The sequence below is a fragment of the Adiantum capillus-veneris genome, chromosome 21 (assembly GCF_014529385.1).
Source record: "Adiantum capillus-veneris isolate H3 chromosome 21, ASM1452938v2, whole genome shotgun sequence".
Lineage (NCBI taxonomy): Eukaryota > Viridiplantae > Streptophyta > Polypodiopsida > Polypodiales > Pteridaceae > Adiantum > Adiantum capillus-veneris.
Window position 1 is genome coordinate 106,879,611 of NC_140951.1, and position 13,261 is coordinate 106,892,871.

At 40.2% G+C, this 13,261-nt stretch overlaps 1 pseudogene; it reads right to left on the reverse strand.

Annotated features, from left to right (window-relative positions):
* Nucleotides 1-957: 957 nt before the first annotated feature.
* Nucleotides 958-13,054, reverse strand: LOC147431486 (uncharacterized; annotated as a pseudogene).
* Nucleotides 13,055-13,261: the final 207 nt, after the last annotated feature.

Here is a 13,261-nt window from a genome sequence, read left to right on the forward strand (position 1 = left end):
TGTTATAGGTTGAGCTATAGAGGCTGATGGTTGGCATAATGCAGATTATGCATGCTAATTTGGCAAGCATCCAACAAATGCAGTGTTAAGTACAATTGATAATGGCAAGTAGATAGACGGCCTAGATCAAAAGCCCCTTGACCCTGACCTTGATGGAGAGAGAACATGAGGGAATACCCAAAGTGCTGTGTACAACCTCTACATCAAGAGTCGAAAACAAAGGACTTCAAGGCTCTCCACACTTTTTGCAATCATGACTTGAAACTCAACCTGAATGATCATAAAGTAAGGATTCTCATGAATATTTCTCGAGTAATGATGCATGGAGACGTCCTCAAGGGTGGTTATTTTCTAAAGGGTGGAGATAGGCAAGTGGAATGTAATCTCCAAGTCCCACACAAATTAAAATCTCATTCATGATTTAGGGTTTCTATGAGAAAATCATTAGAAGCACTTGGAACATCTCTGTCAAGGTCTAGGGTCAGGAGGCAGGCAATCTGAGCTATCTATCTACTCCATAGACTAACAGGAATTTTATGAACAATCGCTAGATCTACAACAAGTCAGCATTTGTAATAAAAAACATCACTTCATTTAGCTCTGCCATCCACAACACAACACATCAGCATCTGTGATTAAACCACAATCTGACACATTAGCACTTAGAAGAAATGATGACACTAAAATTATCTCACTAATTATTGTGCAGTCAGAACTCACCGTGTCACTAAAACTGTCTCACCCAATATGTCATCTGAACAAAGTTCACTCAGAACTGAGTGTGTCACAAGCTCAGTGAAGGTGACTGTCATAAACTTATAGGAAGATTTATGTCACAAAATAAGACTGTTGATAACTTTCACAAACTAAAAAAGTTCATTGTCCCAAGCTGAGAATGTGCCAATTCGCAACCACGACTATCCAAAATCTATTTACTTATGTATGTCATGAGCCAGATTAAACCCCTAGTTTAGATGGAACATTCTCCTTTCTTGATAACACAATGATCACACAATTGTTGAATGTTCCAGTGGTGACAAAAGAGAGAATCCACGACTTTGAAAATTCTGGGCAGCCACATTCAATACACGAGCCGTCTCCTGCAAAAGGTGATTGAGTAGCTCCTCATCAAACAGAATGTCATCTCCAATCTTGTATGGCATAAGCACTATCCCTTGAAGACTAGGATTCTTCCTACCGAGTCCCTTGTCATCAGCAGATCTACACTCCATGTTGCCAATAGGCATGATATTCCCAGCCTTCGTTTGCCTGCTACCACTTTTACAATCCTTGCTCTATATATTCCCTGCACAAGTATATATGTATCACAAAATATACATCGCACAAAGTAATCTTCAAAATCTTTTAAGTCAAAGATAAGAACCTTCTATGTTCTCACAGAAATTACTGAATTTGTTTTCCAGTACTTGCGGGTAAGCTTTAAGCTTTCCAGATTCATCATACGGATCAAAAAAAATCTCCTACGGCGCAGCCATACGAACTTCATTCGACATATCATACCTCTCATATGACGTAAGATGTTTGTGGCCAATAACTAACATCCCCACCTCACATGGCACCTGCCCAAGGCTCATTCTTGTAACACATGTATTGCTGCGTAACGACTTGTTGCTGAAATTCCCTGATCTTTCTCCAATACTCTTCACAAGCCCCGCCAATACCTTCACTGTTACCCTATTCCGACTATACCATACCTACACACAGAAAACGACAAGAAAATGCATCCAATTGAAAAGAATACACAAAGTTGCTACAATCATTGACACAGAAAACCTAAACTCACATGTGTTCGAGGATTATTAATGGGTTGCAAAAACATAAAACCCAGATTCTTGTCACCCAAGACAATCATCGGCATGTGACACATTAGTTGTTCATATGTTGCTAGCACATCCTCGTCGTGCACGGTCCACAGGAGGTTGAAAGTGCTCCGACTAAAGTGATTTAGATCAACTTTGTAGTTTTTGCTTGATCTCTCACAAAATCTGAAACACACATGCGTTATCGAGAAATTTGCGGTCTTGCCAGGAAAGCACCGGGCTTATGGCTGTGAGAGTTTGTGAGAGAACTCAACAAAAACTATATGAAGGAGTTAAACCATAGATGCCATGAAGACTAGGGTTTGGAAAGAAGTGCAATCAAAGAAGACTCACTCTTTCTCTCTTGCATTCACACACACAAAGAAAGAACACAAAAGAGAATGTCAAAACAATACGAAGATGAAAACATCAAGGCTATGGTCATATCGTATCATGGGTAATATGAAAGGGTTAATGGATGAGTTAATGGCATTCAATCTTGGCTGACCAAATAGGCTACGAATTGTTCTTTGGAATTGTAGTTTTGTGCTTACCATAATATATATATTTTGTCTAGTGATTGGGATTAATTGTGTGTACAAATCCTCTTGGTTCATAGCAAGATAACTACGCTTACATCAAAAGAAAAATTATAGTCTATGAGAGGTAGTATGATGGGATCGGGTGATAGAAGTATTTCATTGAGCCTTTCAGGGCCGAAGAGAAACACTATACGTTGTTGAAAGTGTATTTTACGACTAATCCATACGTTAATTCTAATAGATCGTACAGAGTGAAAGCGATAGAAATGATCATCATGTGGGTTATTCATCTAGGATAGTATGTGAGAAATGTAGATATGAGAGAAGTGAAGAGATGAGAAGTTTCCCTCCCAAGCCCTATTCTTGCCCGTAGACAATAAGGATACTGCGGGGAGAGATGTACCTGTAGCAAAGAGAACCTAGAGAGGATGAATTACTAAGAATGAGAGAGATAGGTTTGGTTAAGGAGATGAGATTAGATACATTTATATATGTTGGATTAGAGATGAAAATGAAAACAACAAGAAATCAAGAAAACATCAATGTAGAACACATCTTACTTGAAACCCTTCGGCACCATTATTGATGGGAGAGAGAAGAAGAGGGGAGAATTCAACGTTGATTGATACGCCAAGTACGACACCTTCTTTGATTAGAGTTGATCCTCCAAGGATGGCGTACAAGAATGGCTAGTTTTCCTCTAGGAGAAAGTGTAGGCTTGGGCTTATGTTAATGGGGCTAAGTACAATTAGGCATTACTACTCACTCCCTCAAGAATTCCTCTCATCAATGGCTTGAATGCTTGAGTTCCTTCCAAGGAAGAAGAGGTCCCCTTTTATAGGTGAAGGGAACCCACAAGGGTTTACACAAGAAGAGAGGAGCCAGTGTGAACAGGAATTGGAAAAGTTGGAAATGAGCTGTCCCTGCATGATGTGGGCAGACTGGGGTCCAGTATTTTGATCATATCTCCTCAACCGTAGCTCCAAATAAAAAAGTAAAAATATGGGCAGAAACTTCAGCTCATTAGCTACGATTTTCATTTTAAAATCATTCTCCAATTCGGATTGGAACCTTGTGTAAAAAATTCATCAAAATAGGATCCATTTCTGGCAGCAAAAGTCTTCATGTGGTCCCCTTAGCCTAGACTTTCATTTGATTCCAAAGGACACCTCATGCCATATGAAATCATGACATTGCTCCTTGACAAAGTTTTGTAATCATGCTTGCAATAATGCATTAAAATAAGTGTATCTTTGAAATCATGCCACCTAGTGTCCCACTAGGATTTGATTCTCTCCTAGTAGCTATTTAAAAAGAAATATAAGAAAAGTATAAAAAATACATAGAATATATATATATTGGAGTTTACCCTAGATATAGGATCTAGCTAGGGTGTGAGATGATAATGAAATAGTAGAAATAAAGAATCAATGCTTTTTTGCCCCAAGTTAAAGAGGCGGAGCTATTGACACTTTTCCCATAGTATTTTTTTGATGGTAAAGTAAGAATACATTACCCTTGAGATAAATAATAAGATGAGATAGAAAGCTTATTTTTATACTTACATATGCATATGTACATTATAGGAAATATAATTATGTATCTAAAAAAAATACAAGATAGATTTTGTAGCATGCGTTCCCACTATGTACGTGTCACAGCACGACATCCACCCCCTCTAAACCTGCACATCCTCCGGTATGTGCCACATTGTCTCTTTGTAAGATTGTACATCTTCCTTGTCTTCTTCTTCACTGGATGATTCCAGGGCTTCATGTTCACTTTGATCTTCACCTGTGTTTCTCTCTTCTTCCTCATCCATATCTTCGAGATCATTGTCTCCTCTTCTCTTAAACATTTTAATCCTTTTTCCTGCAATGGGAATTTTTACTTCTGTGCCATCTAGTTCAGCCAAGCTGTAAGTAGCATTTTCATGCACATGTTTTACAACATATGGTCCAAACCATCTTTTTGAAAACTTACGCATGACTGTGTGTTGGTTATCAAGGCTACTATCATACACTAAAACCCAGTCACCTTTGTCAATTGCTTTGCTCCTAAGCCGATGTCGCTTATCAAAGTAGTCCTTGTTTTTCAATCTTGCATTTTTGAGTCGTTCTTTTGCAGCTTCAATGTCTCCAGGTCTTCTCTCTAGTTGCCTTATGCGCAATGCAAGGAGATCTTCCCTGCTAAGCCCCTCTTGCCAAGGTAGTACATTCCATGTGGGATTTGTATCTTCAATCGGCATCACTGGCTTTTGACCATACATTAGCTCCGCAGGCATGTAGCCAGTTACTGAGCTATGTGTTGTACGATCAGCCCATAAAGCATATGGTAACAGTTTTGGCCACTCACCAACTCTTCCTTCACAAGCCTTGGCCAAAGTTTTGATGATAGGAGGGTGCCCTCTTTCACTCTTTCCATTGCCTTCAGGGTTGTAAGCTGTAGTAAGAGAAAGCTTGATCCCTAATCTAGAAAAGAACTCCCTTGCTTCTTCGGCATCCAGTTCACCTCGATCTGCAGTGATTTTTCCCACACAACCATAACGGCAAATCACCTCATCAAGAAGGAATTTGCACACAGCTTCTGTGGTCTTAGCTCTTAATGCTCTTCCTTCAACCTGGTTAGTTAGGTCCTCTCGTGCAAGAACCAAGTATCTCATCTGCCAGAGTCCTAAAGGCATCGTGACTAGATCCACAACCCATTTATAGTGCATGGCTAGTGGATATGTAGGGTGCAATCCATCACGATGTCGAACATTTGAATACATTTGACAAGTTACACATGACTCTACAAACTGAGATACATCTTTATACATACCCTTCCACCAGTATTTTTCTTTCAACTTGGAGAAGGTTACCCACACACCCCTGTGTCCAGCCCATAGACTCTCATGAAACTCTTGCATGAGCTTTACTTGAGTCTCTTTTTTACATATAACCCGTTGTGGTGTAGCACCCTTTTGTTTAGGATGCTTCCACAAGTAACCATCCCTTAAAAAGTACCCATATGCTTTCCTGCGTATTCTCTTGAATTCTTGTTCAGACCAATCATCCTGTTTTGTTAGAGTACTCAAGTACCTTCCAATAGAAAGCCAATCACCTTCATAAAGATCTTTCAAGAACAATTCAAGTGAATTAGTCATGTAGACATTGTTACCTTTGACATGAGAGATAGAATAGAATTTTGTGCCTACATCATCTCCCTCATCAATCATTTGTGACTCATCTTCATACCTTGCCCTTGATAGCATATCTGCCACTGTATTGTCTTTACCTGCAATGTGCTTAAACTCGGGATTTAAGGACTTAATGTAGGCAATCCACCGCAACATAGCAATGTCTGGTGTTGAGCAGCTTGTAATCATCCCAAGAAGTGGTAGACAATCTGTTTCTACAACCACACATGCACCAATTAGGTACTCTTTCCCACTTTTCAAGGCTGTAACCATACCCCATAACTCTCTCTTTATCTGTGGATAGTTTCTTTGGCGAGCACTTAGTACCTTTGCTCCAAATCTTACCACATACCTGTGTCCTTCTTTGTCATCTTGCCCTATTGCCCATCCAATCCCTGTAGGACTGGTATCGACTGTCACAATCACTGGCCTTTGACACTCATAGTCTACCTTTCTTAAAGTCGTTGCTGACTGGAGTAACTCCTTTAGCTTTTTCATGGATTTTACATGTGCTTCTGTCCATTTAAACTTTTGATTCTTTCTAAGCAGCTGATAAAGAGGATCAGCTACATGTGCATAATGTGGAATCCAAATAACATAGAAGACACATGCTCCCAGAAACCTTCTAACCTTAGTGATGTTAGTGCATGTTTCTTTCATTCTTTGGATGGCATCTACCTTTGATGGACAAGGTTTCCTACCATATGGCCCGCACATGTGCCCCACAATGAGCACTTCTTTGACACCAAACATAGACTTTTTCCCTGACAATGTAAGATTCACTTCTTCCAACCTAGACAAAATTTTATCACAATCATTTATGTGATTTACCACAAACCTGCGACATCCCTTGAGATCCAAAGCTTCATCTTTGTCATTTTCTTCACATCCTTTGATAGGCAAATCATCAATGAAAGGCATTGTGATTTGAGGAATAAAGTCACGTAAGACCTTATTCATCCCATTCATCATATGTGCAACCGAGTTGGTTGCTCCCTGTGGCAAGGTACACATCCTTACCAAACCCAAAGGTGTCCTCATGGTTGTCAAGTCTCTGCTTTCGATTGCAAGCTGAAATTGATCATACCCTGAGTAGAGATCCCCCATTGAGTAGATTGCCCTCCCTGCAAACGCCTCTGCAAATTCATCCACAATTGGACCTGTTCCTACATTTCTAATTGTCACCTTGTTCACTGGTTGCATATCTTGGATGAAGCGTAGAGAACCATTCTTCTTTGGAACTGTGAACCACCTGTTTGAGTATGGAGCACAAGAAGGCTCCAAGATTCCCATTTTGATTTTCTCATTCAGTAGCTCTACTAACTTTGGCAAATGAGCCTTTGGAACCGGAATAGGCCGCAGATTCCAAGGCACATGAGGTATTGTGAAAATTACCATAGGAGCTACAATATAAGGATCAACACATCCTATCTCATGTGGCTCGAATGCAAAAGCCTTACCATGCTTTGAAAGCATTTCTTTGAAGCACTTTGTCTCCTCCTGTGTTAGAAACTCCTTGCAACCAATCTGCAACTCTTGAAAAGACTCCTTTGTGAAGGTATGCCCGATCTTTTTAGGATTCCGCAAACTTGGTTGTAAAGAAGCCTGTTCAATCTTTTCCCTGTTTTTGGGTGGTAAGGGTGAAGCTACTGGTTTCACCTTCTTTGCTACACTCTTGTATTTAGTTTCAACATGGACTTCTGGGCCAACTGTTTGGCTTTCTTTAAAGGCTTCTATTACTTGATACATTTCCATAGAGCAAACTTCCACAACTTCATTTTCAAGATGCACACTAGACCTCATTATAGCATCAAGCTCACCCATAGTATCTACAAAAGAAACTTGTTCACACAAACCCAAAACATTTTCAGTAGGCTCTAGCAACCCACTCTTTTTCATGCCTATTTGTACATTATGCACATATTGCTTCTCGCATCTCTTCAAATCTTCAAGTTTTGTAAAACATACTGATCCATTCTTTGTTACCAAGGAGCTCGTTGAAAATGCTTCACCTATTTTTGGATCAGGCGAGACCCTTTTTCTTTCTGTACCACTGCAATCCCGCTTTACAATGGTACTTGGCCAAAACCCATCATTTCTCTATGATCATGAAACTCTTTGCTCACCTTTGGTAGAGGATGTTCTCTGAGGTTGTCACGATTTCTTTCATGGTTTACACAAACTGTGAGGAATTGGACAGCACGTTTACCATCTTTGCTACGTATCCTAGCATATGCTGAACCATCGTCCATTACCTTTGTTTCCATTCGAACTCCCACAATGTAGGGCTGTCCAAGGATGAGATGATATGAAGATGTATCCTGTACAAAGAAGTTTTGGTCAATCTTTACATCACCTATTGTTACCTTCACACCTGGACATGCTGCATACAATTCACCGGATGAATTGTTTGCCACTTTTACCATCCAGCCATGATCTGTGTCCATCGGCCATTTGCACTTGTTGTAGAGACTCTTTGACATTATGTTTATTTCTGAACCATGGTCAATCAAGGCAACAAATGGCTCTTCAAGATCACCTACCTTGACCAAAGTTTCTGTAGTAGCCCTTGCCCAATGACTTCGTGAATAGTAACTCCTAGGAATATCTTCAACTTCTTCATCATCATTTGAGAAATACACTTGCTTCACTCTCCCACTAGATTGGTAGCATCCTACCACAGCTCCATCATTCTCCTTATTTTGCAGTTGCATCCCTTGTGTCTTTGAGGTTTCCCCTTCAACCTGTGGACGAGAAACTTCAGCAAGGGTTTGCCTCTTTCTCTTGATGATGTCAATGATCTCCTCATGGAATTCACGCTTTGCAATGCCAAGAACTTCTCCCAGAGTAAACTCAATCTTGCTATTCAAGATCCTTTCCTCCAAGACTTTCTTTAAATCTGTAGCAACCTCAATATCAGATTGTAGTTTATAAGTTGGGCCTTTTGTCTTACCTTTCATTGGCTCTTTCTTCTTTCCTGTTGTAGACTCCTCCATGAGTACTTCAGGTGGAGATGCTCCTTGTGTTGAGGGTGTTTGAGAAGGCATTGAGTCGCTTCTTCCCCCACTTCTAGAAGCTCTTTTTGATGGTCCTTCATCAGCATTCTCACGTCTGCGCTTCTCTTCTACAATTGCCTCATTTTGTTGGCATTTTGTAATGTAGGCATGCACTGACAATGAGTCCACTGGATCATTCCATCCTGTTTCTAGACGTATGCAATCACCTGCTTCATATAGAATCTCTTTTGTAAGCTTTCCCTTTTTAGCTAATTGCATGACATTTGGCCAAATTTGACCATGATGGTCACTCACTTCTTCATCACAAAAATGTTCAATTTTTACTCCATAAGTAGCTGCCTCAACTGAAGAGGTGGCATGCTTGGTTGCCATATCTTCAACTAAGGTTTGCATTCCCCCCTTCCCAAAGTTAGTTCTCAAGGGTAGACCTGTCTCTCTTAAGTGGATTTTACCATCCTTAAAAAAGACAACATCTTTTGACAAAGCATCACTAAAATCATCACAATCCCTTCTTACATGGTTTGTACTATCACACCAAATACATCTATTAACAAACCCTTCTTTGGGTTGTTGTCTTTGCCTAGGAAGTGGCCCTGATGGTTGGCCTTTTTCTTCAAGCTTTGCAAACTTCACCTTCAAGTCACGCATTCCCTTCACAAGCTCATCTAGCATGGACTCATCAAACTTAGGAGCGATAAAAGTAGGCTTTACCATTTTGTCAGAAGTTGAGGTGGAAGGACTTGTAGTGTTTACTACCATCTTGTCCCTTCTTCTTTGTCGTTTGGCAAGCAGCGAGACAGCACCTTCAACCTCATTCCAGTCGGTCTTTAGTCCTTGCTCAGCATCTTTATCTTCAAGAAGAAGCTCCAAATTTTCTTGAAACTCTTTACCTGCAGCTTGTAAGAAAAGATCTATCTTCTCTGCATCTAGTGTGGCCCTTTCTGTCCTAGTGAGTTGTACATAGCGCCGCTCAAATTCCCTAAGTAGCTCTGTTATTGATAGTCCTTGCTTTGGCTTGACTACCCATTCTAAGAATGTCCTTTTGGTCACTCTCTCAGAGTCCTCCATGAAATATTCCTCCTTTAAAGCTACTTTGAGTTCTTCCCAATTTCTCCCATGCCCATCTTTAATTGCCCTAACATGCTCCCTAATTTCTGGAGCAACAACTAGCTCAAAGCTTTGAATCATCTCACCTTCTGACACGCGATGCAGCTCCATCTCCTTCACATACTCGCGTAAGTACTTGGTTACATCTTTGCCATTGAACTGATCCATTCTGTTGACGACCGCTTGTATGGCCTTCGTTGCTGAAATCTCCCTTCTTTCAGTAGCATGTTGTTGTTGCATGAACATTGCAAATGCTTGAAACATTTGCATTGTTACTGGGTCAAAATGCATACCCTGTTGCTCAACATGATCACCCATGGTTACCCACAAACTCTCACCCTAGCAGATTCGCGTCGGGTTCACCAAAAATATGTCGAGAAATTTGCGGTCTTGCCAGGAAAGCACCGGGCTTATGGCTGTGAGAGTTTGTGAGAGAACTCAACAAAAACTATATGAAGGAGTTAAACCATAGATGCCATGAAGACTAGGGTTTGGAAAGAAGTGCAATCAAAGAAGACTCACTCTTTCTCTCTTGCATTCACACACACAAAGAAAGAACGCAAAAGAGAATGTCAAAACAATACGAAGATGAAAACATCAAGGCTATGGTCATATCGTATCATGGGTAATATGAAAGGGTTAATGGATGAGTTAATGGCATTCAATCTTGGCTGACCAAATAGGCTACGAATTGTTCTTTGGAATTGTAGTTTTGTGCTTACCATAATATATATATTTTGTCTAGTGATTGGGATTAATTGTGTGTACAAATCCTCTTGGTTCATAGCAAGATAACTACGCTTACATCAAAAGAAAAATTATAGTCTATGAGAGGTAGTATGATGGGATCGGGTGATAGAAGTATTTCATTGAGCCTTTCAGGGCCGAAGAGAAACACTATACGTTGTTGAAAGTGTATTTTACGACTAATCCATACGTTAATTCTAATAGATCGTACAGAGTGAAAGCGATAGAAATGATCATCATGTGGGTTATTCATCTAGGATAGTATGTGAGAAATGTAGATATGAGAGAAGTGAAGAGATGAGAAGTTTCCCTCCCAAGCCCTATTCTTGCCCGTAGACAATAAGGATACTGCGGGGAGAGATGTACCTGTAGCAAAGAGAACCTAGAGAGGATGAATTACTAAGAATGAGAGAGATAGGTTTGGTTAAGGAGATGAGATTAGATACATTTATATATGTTGGATTAGAGATGAAAATGAAAACAACAAGAAATCAAGAAAACATCAATGTAGAACACATCTTACTTGAAACCCTTCGGCACCATTATTGATGGGAGAGAGAAGAAGAGGGGAGAATTCAACATTGATTGATACGCCAAGTACGACACCTTCTTTGATTAGAGTTGATCCTCCAAGGATGGCGTACAAGAATGGCTAGTTTTCCTCTAGGAGAAAGTGTAGGCTTGGGCTTATGTTAATGGGGCTAAGTACAATTAGGCATTACTACTCACTCCCTCAAGAATTCCTCTCATCAATGGCTTGAATGCTTGAGTTCCTTCCAAGGAAGAAGAGGTCCCCTTTTATAGGTGAAGGGAACCCACAAGGGTTTACACAAGAAGAGAGGAGCCAGTGTGAACAGGAATTGGAAAAGTTGGAAATGAGCTGTCCCTGCATGATGTGGGCAGACTGGGGTCCAGTATTTTGATCATATCTCCTCAACCGTAGCTCCAAATAAAAAAGTAAAAATATGGGCAGAAACTTCAGCTCATTAGCTACGATTTTCATTTTAAAATCATTCTCCAATTCGGATTGGAACCTTGTGTAAAAAATTCATCAAAATAGGGTCCATTTCTGGCAGCAAAAGTCTTCATGTGGTCCCCTTAGCCTAGACTTTCATTTGATTCCAAAGGACACCTCATGCCATATGAAATCATGACATTGCTCCTTGACAAAGTTTTGTAATCATGCTTGCAATAATGCATTAAAATAAGTGTATCTTTGAAATCATGCCACCTAGTGTCCCACTAGGATTTGATTCTCTCCTAGTAGCTATTTAAAAAGAAATATAAGAAAAGTATAAAAAATACATAGAATATATATATATTGGAGTTTACCCTAGATATAGGATCTAGCTAGGGTGTGAGATGATAATGAAATAGTAGAAATAAAGAATCAATGCTTTTTTGCCCCAAGTTAAAGAGGCGGAGCTATTGACACTTTTCCCATAGTATTTTTTTGATGGTAAAGTAAGAATACATTACCCTTGAGATAAATAATAAGATGAGATAGAAAGCTTATTTTTATACTTACATATGCATATGTACATTATAGGAAATATAATTATGTATCTAAAAAAAATACAAGATAGATTTTGTAGCATGCGTTCCCACTATGTACGTGTCACAGCACGACAGCGTATTACAACAAGAAACACACAAAATATAAATCAATCCAAATCACATCAATAAGACCAGCAAAATACCTGACATAATCCCCAAGCTCATATTTCTCAGACGAAAACATCGTTCGCTCTAGTTTGTATAGCTCATAGCCACCTCTGATGCAAAAATGCAACATGCAAAAGAATGTGAATCTCATCTGACAACCCCGTCTTGCATGATGCTAAAGTCGATGTCGCCAAGGAATGCTTGCTCCAAACTAACCCCAATCACAGATGCCTTTTTTCTATCCTTGTAAACCCCTTGCGCAACAGATCTACACATGGAAACCATAATTGAATTTTGAGTTCCTTTAAAAATCGGATTCCTTGCAATATCAAACGGCACCTCATTCACACCCGTTTTGGCAATTGTCAAGTCTTGTTCTTTCTTTAAAAGCCTACCAAAACATCTCAGCATTCCCATCAGCAGCGTGTCGGAGAGAAACAACTCACCATGCTTCTCGCAAACAACTAAGAAAAACTTGTTAAGCAGATCGTTCAAAGTATGTAAATCCAGCTTCTCCAAAGCTATGCTAGAATCGGTCCCAGAGAATTCCCTCCATGCATCAAATTTCTTCCGTGCCCACTGATTATTCTTTTGCTTGGTTGAGTTCTCTCCCAGATTTAGCATCTCCTCCTCCAATGCAACATCAACATCAAGAAACCCGCCTGCATTGCAACAACCCATTTCCCCATGTTGTACATGATCAACATCGCCTGTAGCTTGGTGTATGGTAGATTTTTGTGAATGCACACCTGCAACTTCAGCACTACCACCACCTGGATCTTCAAAATTGGCATAGCTCCTGATCCCTTTCCCATTATCATCTCCAACGCATACAATCCTTTTGCTTCTTGGTGTAGCTAGCTCCATATCAGTAGGCAGGAGAGAAAATGAAGGAATGGAGCCTACATCACCTTGCATGTATGGCAGAGTCGACTTGTGAGCCCCCTTGACCATCTTCTTGCCTCGCCTGGATCCCATATGAGCACAAACAACAATTGCATACGTGTGCTTCAAGCTATTGTAGGACACACTTTTTGGCCCCCGTCCCTTGGACCTTGATGGCCGGGAATGGTCATTTAGTGACCATTCCCATAATGTTGACTCCCACATGGCTCCCGGATCCCGTCGGGTCGCCAAGTGGTCGTCAACATTATGGGGAATGGTCACTAAATGACCATTCCCTAC